Genomic DNA, 13,468 nt, shown 5'->3' on the forward strand with positions numbered 1-13,468 from the left:
TGACTTTGAGAAATGTTAGCCAATCAGAAAACAGTCAGTATAGAGTATGATAAAGTCTCAAAAACCTTTTCAGCCTCGAACATATAGCTTCATTATTGTTTATGTGCACTCCGGTTATTCAGTGCACATAATGCCACTTATGGATAACAACACGATATACATAACCAAGCCTATATAGGAGTTTGTACGATCTCCAAACATCCATATATAATGTAGTACCTGGCTGCAGCCAGTGTTACTGGTGCTTTTATTATTCAGTTCGCAATAATTGTCGTAATTTGCCTTAGTTAGGAATTATATATAGGGTTTTCATCACGAACTGACATCAGCTATAATGCCAGAAATTTATTTAACCAAAATGATGAAAGGCTTTCGCGTTAAAATCTGAGGTCTATTATCTTATACCTGATTGATTCGTCTACAAACTATAGTCTGGCAGTTTTATTTGTTATAGCCGCTCAATCATCACGTTTTGTACAAAATTCGTTGTGAACCCATCGTACATTAGCATTAAGCACTGAAGTTGGCGCCGTAACGTTGAAATTTCTAAAACGCTTCTGATTGGCTCGTCCATAAATTAGAGTCTCGCCGTATTCTCTTATCTGATTACTGATTGAAGCTTTGCTATGATGTCAATATGACAATTGATTTGATGGGATAACTGTTATATTACAAAATATTTCAAGTTTTTTTCCACCTGTCAGTATGAATGAATACAGTACAGTCACAATGTTTTTTTCCTGATTGTAACTGAGTTTACATTGATACTATATCATTTGGATGTATCCACACACACTCACACACACACATACACACCGCCTGACATGGTCTTTTGAAAGAAAAAAACAATAATGGACATCACATGCAATACAGTTATCAATGAAGGTACAGTTTTACAATTTGACAGTAAAGTAATTCAAAGGAAAATTGTTTATTCAATTGTTTGTTGTTAGTTTACACACAGAAATGTGATGTCAAGTAACATTTATATGAAGGATATATGTTTGATTGATAAAGAGAAAAACTACTGGAAAAATGATGTAACCATGATACAATACTAAAAAATGTGTTACTAACTAGATCAGTTTCACAAGTATGTTCCCGAGTTATTAGTGTAGTATAATGTTTTAAATGGTTTGAATAATTTTTCCTGGTTAGAGGTTTTTTTTAACGAGTTAGTTTTCTATGGGATGGGGTCGCTAATCCCATGCCCAACCCTCCCCCTTTATCCGTGCTTGAGACCGGTTGTGGCCCCCCGGAGGGACTCCAGGCGGAGTTGTAGTGTCGGTTATTACGTTAAGCCCATATAACTTATTCTAGCTTTTGGACAGGTCAATCTATTCATTCTACTTGAGTTATATTTTAACTTGACTGTTTTCATATGAGCGCATATGTGTGTGTACATTTTTTATCCTATTCATTACAAGTCTGTAACATATTTTTATGTGACTATAAATACTGAATAATGCTTGGTTAAATGGATTTGGCTTACTCGCCATCTCCACTGCGTACCATTTCGCTTCGCTCTTCTCTCTTCGCTTCTCCCATGCTTTGTCTGGATCAAAGATTATATGAAGCATAGATATTTGAAATTCATTCTTGTATTTAATTTATTTCATCCCGTTATTGATTAACTCGATTCAAGTTGATGATTATAGACGAGGATAGGCAACATATATATTTTGACAACGATCATTCATACGATCTAATTGGAGTCATATCCCGGGCCGATAAAATCAGTTGAATAAATCCTTTTATTCTAAGATGAAATAAACAAGAAAAATTGTGAGTCAATTGAAGCTAGACTACCATGGAAAACCTGGAAGTACTGGACGGCCGTTTCGTCCTAGTTAGACATAAACACCGTTGGATGCCGGCTCAGTGGTCTAGTCGGTTAAGCGCCTGGCACGATGCTGATAGGTCCTGGGTTCGAATCTCGCGGGGGACGGCATTGTGGGTACGCACTTCTGAGGAGTCCCATACTAGGACGAAACGGCTTCCAGGTTTTCCATGGTGGTCTAACTTCAACTGACTCATGATTACAACAAGTGAAATTTCTAAAAATCTCCACAAAACCCATTCTGATGAAAAAAGAATTGATCATTATTATTAATATTATTATGACGTTGACATAGAATTACAATGATACTGATACTTAAACAGATTGTTTGTTTGTTTTTTTGTTTTGAGAGTGAGAGTAGCATGACTTATTCAAATAACAAACACAGATATCAATTTTGCCATTTTCAAACTGAAAATCAGAATGAACAATAAGTTGTAACATGATTGTTGCAAGTTTTCAAATGAATAATGAATGAAATACAATTGAATGGACTTCAAAATAAGATGGATAATTTATTGAATGGTGGTATATCGTTGTGTAAATGCTATGAATGAAGTATTAGTGCAGTTTGGAGATTGTTGCAAGCAAGGAAGTATTTGAATGGTACTTCATCTCAATGAGGTACTTCTCACAAATCTTCCATATACCGAATCACACTGAATACCTCACTAACAAACCATTAAGTAGGAGTGTTAAAATCTCGATACTCTCAGTTTTATTCAACGCACATTATAGACAGATGATCATTTAGTTTAGATGACATCGTTTGTATTCAGTTTGTAGTATTTGATTTTTCAGCAGTCTTCATCTTCTCCTCAACCACTAGCATTAATACTATTCCATGATTATTATCTGCATATTTGAGTTCTCACTAACAGACAATACACTGTATATTTAGTTATTTATTTATCACAGATAGTAACATTACTTCAATTTATTGATTTCCTCAAACTGTAGAATTATAGTCTACTATGATATTACTACTGCTCTAATAATAGACCTAATCCTAAAATTGTAGATTTGTCATGATATAACTGCTTAATCTTTAAGATCTTACGTGGAGGTCACACCATCGACTACACCAACTCACTGTATCGTATCAACTACCAATACATGATGTAGAACAAGGTTAGGCTAGGGAAGGAACAATATATTTAATATGAATAGAAGATATAAGGTAACATTCAGAGGGACCACGCCTGCATGGCCGAGTCATGCCATCCGATCAACTCCAATTCATTCTTCCCACCTACTACATCGTTAGGTATTTCTCAGCGTTAAATACTGAATATCTATTTTCCGAGTTGTCTTGTGTTCAGCTTTGAGGATTGTGTGGTTATGGTCCAATGCCACTACAAAACTATTGAACAGATAGATCAACTCTTATGTTTCAAATTTGTATGACCGACGAAGAGATTCGATTCATTCTAAGAAGTATGGTTCACCTGTATGTAAAATATAAAGGGTCAAAGTAAATCTAGCTTTAGTTAATTAATTCTAATCATATGGAAACCGTAGTATCAGTGTGAATTATCGTTCATCATATCAGATGCAAGGCATAGAATGTGGTGGACAATTTTCGATAGATTAATGTAAATAGATTAAACTACACTTTGGTTAAACCTGAGTGATTAGTCGGTCTTACACGAAGTCAATCATGTACTGAATACCTATCAGTTAAAATCTATGATTGTATTGCATAATGAGGTGGGTTCAAATCCTAAAGACAGAAGATACAACAGTGCTGCATATAGTACTAATTGGCATGTAACATTTGTTGAGAGCTTCCTGCTGATCGCGATAAACCACTGAATACCAGTAAATCAGAAACGAAGTAGCATTTTACATGGTAGTTGAGTGTGACTCATGTTTATATATGTAAAACCTGGTTATATACAACAAACGATATTAAGTCATAAATAATCATACTACTCATAATAAATTAATGATTGCACTCTACATATATGATGATATTTCAGGTCATTTAATAAAGACAGTTGTCTATCGAAAAGTATAATGTAACTGTGTAACTGATGAAGGATTAAGAGATTTGCAATATAACGAAGATGTTATGTAGACTACAAAATACAGTAAGGTGTTAACAATTCATATGTAGGTGAATTGACTATTCACGTGAGAAATATGAAACAGACAAAACTGTTGACAATGAAGTGAAAGAAAATGCTTCACCATTGTGATAACAACCAATCGATCTCTATGGAAACAAATCAGAATGGATTCCACATGGACGAAATAATGAATTCAAAAAGTTTGAGTAGGCAGGCAATTGATGCAGTTTACAAGATTCGAATCCTGGTCATATTATTTCACGGTTTGAGAAATCAATATTGATCGGTTCGAGACACAGTTCATCTCGAATCAAGCAACTACGTGTCAGAAGTAATACACCCACAGAACTACATTGTTAGTCCCACTTCACCTGTCCTAAACTATTCTAACATCATGATTGTAAACAAACAACCTGCACATCCTACTTCAGTGTACATCAATAAACACTGATCAAAATTCAATAGTCAATATCAACAACCAGGGCATTCTAACACTCAGCAATCACTAATCACAATCACAGTACATTGGAGAAAATCATTTTTCTATTCACTCCAATCATTTTCATTATTATGTAGAGAAATGAATCAAGTTGATCAAGGAATTCCTCACATAAACAGATAACGTCCGATTATAATCGATCAAATTACCATTATCATTAGGCATCATCAAAGGTATCATCATAGGCATCATTATCATTAATATTTACATGATTACACTGTCATTATTCAACTGTTTCATTTGAAATCTACATCAATCTACATTAATTCAGTTCACATGAAATATATCTATGTATTGAGTAAATGGATAGTGAGAATTTTCGAAAAGGTAATGATCAATAAGTGAACATGATTTATAATGATAATTATACATGAATTAATTGTTATTGAATGTAAAGCATCACTGATGTATGTTCAAAGGATTTGCATGAATTGATGTATTAGGAAGAGGGAGAGGACAGTTTTCGAGGGAGTTTTGTTCTTTGAGCTGAATGGTTTGTTCTTGGAAATGCCATCGTTATCCTGAGCAACATCATCAACTCATTTTAGTGGAGGCCCGTAGTTTGATTTCGTCTTTATTTCGATCAACGTTATTCGTTGAAGGGCTCACCATTTTAGTGGCCCGTGGATCTGACTCCTATTTAGATCGTATGGATGTTTGCTATCGCCCATTCTCGTATATCATCGTCGACTTGAATCGCGTTAGTCAATAACGGAATTAAATAAGTCGAATAACGAGAATTGACTTGTGAATACATATATTTTGTACATGTAGCGAATGAAACAGAGCAAAGCAAAATGACACGTAGGGAAGATGGCTGGGAAGCCAACTCCATTTAAGTCAAGCATTACTCAATATTTATAGTCAGACAAAATAAAGCTACAGACATGTGATTAATGGGATAAAAAGGGCACACACATATACGCTCATATAAAAACAGTCTAGATTGATAAGCGAATACTTGACAAGGTCAAAATATGACTCAAGTAGAATGAATAAAATGGAATGTCCGAAAACTAGAATATAAGATATATGGGCTTAAAATAATGAACGACACTACAGCATACGTCAGGTAGAAATGAAGTGTTCGAATTTCTCCACATATTGTTCTCAGATTATCCTGTATGTGTCGATGTTGATTGCTTCTTGTTTATCTTAAGTTGAACACTCTGAATGTTTGAATTGTGATGCGGTGGTCCATCACTTATGGTGTTCAACTTTAAATCTCATATTCGATGTGTTCTCCACCTAACACGATTTGGTCAATTGGGTGATCAAATTAGCTCTGACTCTGAAAATGTGACTCATAACCAAGTACTTGTTGTATGAGCTCAATTAGTTCAAATGATTTGATCTGATCATTTTGAGTAAAGTGAGTATTAGGTGAACTGTTCAAAATTCCAACCATTAAGATACTGTGAATACATCACCATAATTTTCGGATATTCGATGATGTGATTTATTATCTAAATCTTACTGGTTAACAACATAGCGCTGATCGCGTCTAATTGTATTTCAAAATGTCAGTTTTATTATTTGCACACTTTAAAAAACTACACCCCGTTGCACAACCAAGTAGCTGTCAGAACTCAGTAGGTAGGTGTATAACACGACGGTGTTTGAAGTGAACAGTATTGAGTTCGAGTCGAGTGGAATCCCATAGTGAACATCAACTCTGTGATGCAGGTACACGTAGTTGACGAGTCTCAATTAAAAGGAAACGTGCGTCAATCTGGATTCCACTGCTTGCCACTATCCATCATTAATTAGATTGTTTAATTAAGTTTAATGTTCTTTCTCCTTAAAATGTAACACTGAACCAACACACACACACTTTACATGCTCATATTTTTTCGCTTTACACGTTTACTTTATTTACTCACAATCATACAAGCTAAATCTGGTAACTTAACTTAAACAAACGAAGTCACTCCAAATAGATATTGTTTGTTTATTTTACCACCATCATCCAAACTACAATGTGACATATACATATCAATGTTCAATGTGAAATGAATTTCAATATGATCACTATGTTAGTTGATATGTCAAATTGAAGAGAAAATTGAATTATCGATCAGGTAAGATAAATAGTTTAAATAGAACAGAATGTTTGAGTGTTATCTACATGAGTTTGTATGGAACTCGATAAGGAAGATGGTACAACACAGTCACTGAATACGAGATCATGGAATTGGGTAATTGAGATATATTGTAATGTTAATGTAGTGGTTGGAGTCTAACCAGAGTGTTCTTTCTAGTTGCTCTTCATCCTTTTCATGTCTGTTTCCAACTGTCGACACATTGTGTTCTTTGGTCTTCCAATTTTTCGTCATCGAGTAGCAAACACCATCCATCAAGTTTCCTCATCCATCTCTGGACTGAGTTATCCTTTCCAGTTCTTTCCACTTAGCGCTGGTCCTTTTCATTTTGTAGTTTATGTAAAACCTTCAACACTGAGTGAGCGATTGTTGACATTCAACAAATTTCATGTTTTCAATGATTATTTTATATTCTATTTTGCTGTGTGCTACTGATGAAGTCGACAGATATAAGTAGTATGTATCATCAATCGAAAATGAAGTGCTTGGTGACAGAAGATTAAGAAGATGAGAGTAAAGAGAAGTAGAACAGTGAATGATGAGTGTGGAATTGAAGGAACAACATAGTCTGAGACGAATGATTGACATTTTGCAAATGAAGTGTTCACTGTATTGTTCTGCCATTTTGTATTCAAATACATTCGATTGTCTCTCACTTGTGTTCTCGTTCCCTACACTAATCTCTACTTGAATCTATGAATGTTGTCATGTTTCCCTTAAAAAGAAAAAACAACAACAATCAATTAAATTAGTGGGTCATGGTTAACTGTATCTGATGTATTAATAAAACGATATTAAGTAATCAAACATGTTTCATACTATTTCGGTTATTTAATTGTAACTAATCAAGCATGAAATAATCAATTTAGGGATTGTACATACAAACAGAAGTATAATGTACAGGAGTACATAATTATATGTGATGAACATATAGTCCTTAATAGAACTGAGTGTACTGAATGTGTTTATCATGAGTGCACATCAGTTTCGTCAATCCTTAGTACATGATTATTCAGTCAATGTATATAAACTACTTGATTGCACATGGTTGGCCCCAATGAATTATCCAAACGTGTATAGTGTGTAGAGTTGACGACTAGTTCTACATTTAGAAATCGGTTTTCTTTTCAACTCTTCCCTGATCTATTTAATTAGAATTGAACTTCACAATCACTTCCTTTCTCTGATAGTAAATTATATGGTCAGATATATGATCAGATATCTTGATGTCAGTATATCATTTAGACTATGAATAAACAGAATGCATAAACGAACAATATTGTTCTGATTACATGTGTACTAGGCTTTAATATACAGAAGTATTGATCTGTATGCATGAACTATGCTGAGTGGTGAATGTTTGAAGTGTATGGAACAGTGTGTTTATTACAATTCAAAAAAACGCGTTTGTTTTCTGTAGAACTCACGATACACTTGATTGAAACTCAAATAATGAATATTCAATGCGAACAACTGATTTTTCACATCACAGCCACGTTATCTGCGCACAACTGTCTAACCACTGGTGACTTCCTTAATGGAGTGCATGCATCAACATGTTTTACAGATTAGTAGTTATGGTTGGGTTTCTATTAGTAAATTTATGTGAATTGAACAATTATTTGATTGTGTCTACTGAAATGAAAACAAGAATACTTGTATACTAATGTAGGTGTTTACTTGTGAGAAAGTGGAAATATTAGTACAGTGCATTGTGGTGAGCTGCATTGATTCTATTTATGCAAGACGGTGAGACGTTGGATACCTAAAGAGTATGATTTGTGGATGCACATATGATAACTGGTTTACTGTGAAATGACTGACTTAGTGACTATTATTTGCATTCGTTTTATTCAATGACACAACTGGTTACATTTGTGGATCATAGGTTATTAATAGACAGTTAAGTGTTAAACATTAACAACAGGACAATGTTATATCGAATCCTATCTAAACGGAATTACTGTGAAGCATTCCAATCGTACAAACGATCGATCTAATCTCAGGTTGATCAGTGTCAATGTTTATGCCAGTCACCTTGTGCAATACTGATTGAAACCTCTGGAAGAAACAGCAGTTCACTGAACATTGTAAGTGCTCTCCAATAAGAAATTATGTAGTATATTTGTTTTTTGTACAGTAGATGCAATTTATTCATCAGTATAATATGATGTCTGATGAACAATGTCGATTGCAAGTTGCATCCTTAGACGAATACGTTTCAGGGAGAATTTAGCGTAAAAGGAAATTTGCGTTTCTGAGTATAGCCAAGATGACTTCACTGTATTTGTTTAAAATGAACGTGTGTAGCTTCTCAGAGTGAGAGAGAGAGACAGAGAGAGATGGATCATAGTTTCATTCACATTTGCTAGTTCCATTTAGCTATGTGTATATTTGAGAGCATTTTAACATGTTTATGCGAGCAGAAATCTGGTGGTGTTCTTACATCAACTTCACTGATTCAAAGTGGAATGGAGAGTGCATCAACATTAACAGTGGAAGAAATGGACTAAGGCTTACGGCATTCGGAAATGTATTCACATTGCCTATTCAGACATTTTGAATACTGACTCTGAATTATGTATTGTTTTATAGGATTTCGCTCGAAACTTCGCCGAAATCTTTGTTCTGGATTCTTCAAAATCAAGGAGCATTGATCTGTATGTATGAGGAAACATATTTCCCACATACTCTTGTCAATGATGCTTTTTAGGATGTGATATGTTTTACAACTTTTGTGTGAAACAAGTACTAGTGATAAGTTTAAATTCACTTGGTATTATTTACTTGAATATTCTCATTGATGTTTAGCACTGCACATGATTAGTCTCTTGTTGGCAAATGGGCATCGTGTACGAATCGCCACGTGATTGCCTTAACTGATAAGCATTATCAGCAAAGATGGATGATGGCTTGAAGTGAACTCCAGTTTGATGCGTATTTTGTCCTACTTTTTGTACTGGTCAGCTGTATGTACCTGTATTCCAAACTTGTTGATGTTCACTGCGGGACTCAAATACAGTTGTTAATAGCGCCAATGCAATGTACACATATCTCAACGTTCGAGATATCAGCATATTCATTCAACCGTATAATAAATTTCCCCATCCATTCAACAGTTTCTTTCACTTTACTACTCCTATGAACACATATATATCAATCTATCTAATTTCTATAAGTTCAATCATTCACGTAATTCCTATTAAAACGTCATTGTGAATAAAAGTAGTTTAGCATTCATTTTAATGAATAATAATTGAATATTTCTATTGTACAATAATTAATTGTTAGTTCAAACATCCGTTATTCAATCATACACATCCGGTAGATGCTTAAAAGTTATATCTCAATCATTTAATTGACTATTATACAGTTAGTATTAGTACTACTACCATTACTACTATTATAATTGTTAGTAATATGATAATTGATGCTTGGATGTTAATCATGAACTATTTTATGTCTTCAATAGAATGTCCAGAAACTGTTCAACTCAGTGTGTTTATCCCATTTGTCCTTAAGTTATTTGAAGCATGTTCGAAAGCATTGAATAAGTCGGTTTTCTGTTCTATTGACTTTAACTACTTACAATGTACTTGTAATTTGATAGATATAAATTTAGATATTATATGTGGACTTCTTTATTGAACGTGTTTATACTATAACGTAACATCGTAACATCCTCATCTTCTAAACTGAAATGAAGAAATTTGAATTTTCGACTGATTGTAGCTTCTTTCAACTCATAATTCTCAATGTTTTCTTAAATGATCAATGAATCTTTGTGAATATCAGTTAGGTGGTAACCATTTTAGACATGATCTAACTCTTATTCTCTACTTCACAAGATGGTGTTCTTTTTTATAACATGAAACATATTGAGATTCCGATATAAAACATTTCATGTATTTTTATATCAGTATTCTCATACTAATCAACATATGCTCACTAGTGATTGGTTTCAAGAGGTATTTCCTAGAGTTCTAGTGAGAAGGAGGGACCAGTGGAATTCAACCGGATGTGTTGTGAAATTGTAACCCACTGGTGACAATGGTGGATGTGATGCTCGATTTCGTGGATTAGTTGAATTTAGACATTAACGCCATTGGACGCCGGCTCTCTGGTCGAATGGTTAGTCGTTCGCGTTAGAGACTAACAAGTTCTGAATTCGAATTTCGAGAGGCGGTATCGTGGATGTGCATTGCTGAGGAGTCTCACAATAGGACGAAATGGCCGTCCAGTGCTCCGAGGTTTTCCATGATGGTCTAGCTTCAACTGACTGATGATCTCAGTCAAAAGCTCAATATTGTTTTTGTTGAATATGACAAATGGAGAAAACGGAACTTGACTAATTAATATGTAATATATTTCGTAGTGATTGTGAATTATCACTGAATAAACTGTTTACCTCTAATAGCGTTTATTTGACATTTCTCATTCATTCTTTTCATCTGCATAATCTTTTGTTGCCAAAAAAGTATTTTAGACTTAATTTGATTAAGTTTGAACACACTAGCTTCGTGTGTATCAATTTTTATTTGATACAGAACTTAAACGGTACATTCAATAAATTATGAAAGATGGTAACTCAGTGGAATTTTCTTTTTTTGATAATTTCATTTAGTCAAGCTATATAATCCTATTCATAGTTAATTTTCTTTGTCAAAGTAGTATTCTATAATAAGATAGAATGGTTCTAAGTATCTAAAAAGCTTGGTAGTATGTTGTCAAGATCCAGAAATTAGATACTGAATGGAAGTTATATAATAATCAGCTGGTGAAAAATGGTAAAGTATTCAATTGAGACCTATTAAGAACTGAATTATTCGAAGTTAAATTGACTAAATGCTTCAAGATTGAGCTTTTGACTGACTTGAGTAATCCTTTCGATATTCAAAAAGGATAATGTTCGGAAATGCGTTCTGAAAGAACATGTTTTGTGCATTTCGTATAACCTTCTCTACATGAACAAGTAAACTGATAGATATACATTGATTTGTTCTAAAGTGGAAGCAAATCCTCCAAACAACTTCAAATGATAGGTCGACTAGAAAAGGTAATGAGAATTTTAGCCGAATAGAACGTTTTTTCTTAGAGATCTTGAAAGTCTATTTTTCAGAATTTCTGTTTCAGTATCATCTCTAAACTGAATGTTCATGTTAATTCTGGCCACTTCGCTTCATTAGAAGCCTCCTTCAAAATCATATATACAATCAGAAGAGTCGGCTCAATAGGAATGTAACTGAAAAACTTATGTACAGCAGAAGCTAATGTAATCGAGCAGTTCAAGTCTAACGTGTGTGTACAATAACAGTATATTCAATCCCTCATCCTTACATGGCCCTAACTTCCTTTCTATCTTCCGTAATCTACCGTTTTCGTTTATTTTTATGATTTCTAGTCCTTTCCAATTATTTTGATAACTGCTGGTAAGCAATTATTACAACTTTCAAATATTCTGCTCTCCATATCTGATATTCAACATGACTAAGAAATATTTATTATGTTCGCTATATTGTAAAGAATCCTATTTCACTGTCATCAAACTAACATTGAGGGGACACGTAGTAAGTCAACTATTAACTGGAAGTCCCAGTTCCTTGTAATGACCGACAGTATATCCTTACTGGGTGTCATACTTTTGAGTTTTCCAAGATTGTAGGTAAACTATATGTCCACAACAGATGTAATAATTCTATATTTCAGAAGATTCTAAGAGTCCTCTTATACAGGACTCCTCTTTTTTCTATTATTGTGTGATCCCGCATGAATACTGTCGCAACATTGTGATAGTGTAGAGGTAAGAGAGATCACCCCATAATTCATAAGGTAACGTCTAAGTTTCTGCACTGATAGATCATTCGGTATCATGTTTATATAGTCCCGATTGAATTGTCTATTGAGTAGTGATGCAGCCATTAGTCTAAGTGATTCAGCACCGAGTGAACCACGTTTTGATGTTACACTGACTAATCATTGGGTAGTCACCAGGAGCCTACCTCCGATCATCTAACAAAAAACACTCGTTTTCAGGTTATTTAGACTAGTATCCACATTTCAGTCAGCACTAAGGACTAGGAAAACATACCACTGGTTACGACTCACATTAACTGATGCTAATATCTCAGCCCAATGGACCGTCACTTGCGCCCTAGATAGTTCAATAGTAACATCTCGGACTTTGAAGACTGGTGGTGTGGGTTCGAACCTCACATAGGGGACCAACAACCTTGAAACCGCAGGGACACACTGCTAACGAGCGCCAACTAGTGAGAAACTTAGGTCCAAAGTTTCCTTTTATATCTCCAACCCATTAACCCACTCCTACGACAAAGTACTAACTACTGATATGAATATTTTAAAGTGACCCTGAGTGACGAAGCACTGCACTATTAAACTTATAAATACTAAATAAAACTTCGATACAAGCCGAAATTAAAACTCCACTAGCTTTAAAAGGGACTGACTGTTTGTAATTAGAATTAGATTTGTAATTAACTCAATGGTCATTTTGTACGAAAAAAATGCTTAAACCCTGAGGATTTCTCCATCTTCATGACTAATAGACGTAGTTTTAGCATTTACCTTCGCATTTTGTAGAAACAACTTGGTTACGATTCTCAGCCTTATGTTACCCAATATCTGTGACCATTGATTATAATTGTGCGAACCCTAACTAGATGATCTGCACTTACCTATAAGACTCAGTCCAACAGTCAATGACTTCATGGACCAATAACTTATCTTGGTTTGACCCCCTTCCTTTTTTTTCTTTGAACCTATTCCTAGACCAACGAACATCACGAGTCGAGGTGGGCCATGACAGAACATACAAATTACATGTCCAAATTATCTTAATCGATGAAGATTCACAACATTATTGACTGATTGATTTACCTAATACTATAGATATAACCTCAGTATTTGTCTTATGATAATTCAAACACATATGAAC

Source organism: Schistosoma haematobium, chromosome 3 (assembly GCF_000699445.3).
Source record: "Schistosoma haematobium chromosome 3, whole genome shotgun sequence".
NCBI classification, from domain to species: Eukaryota; Metazoa; Platyhelminthes; class Trematoda; order Strigeidida; family Schistosomatidae; genus Schistosoma; species Schistosoma haematobium.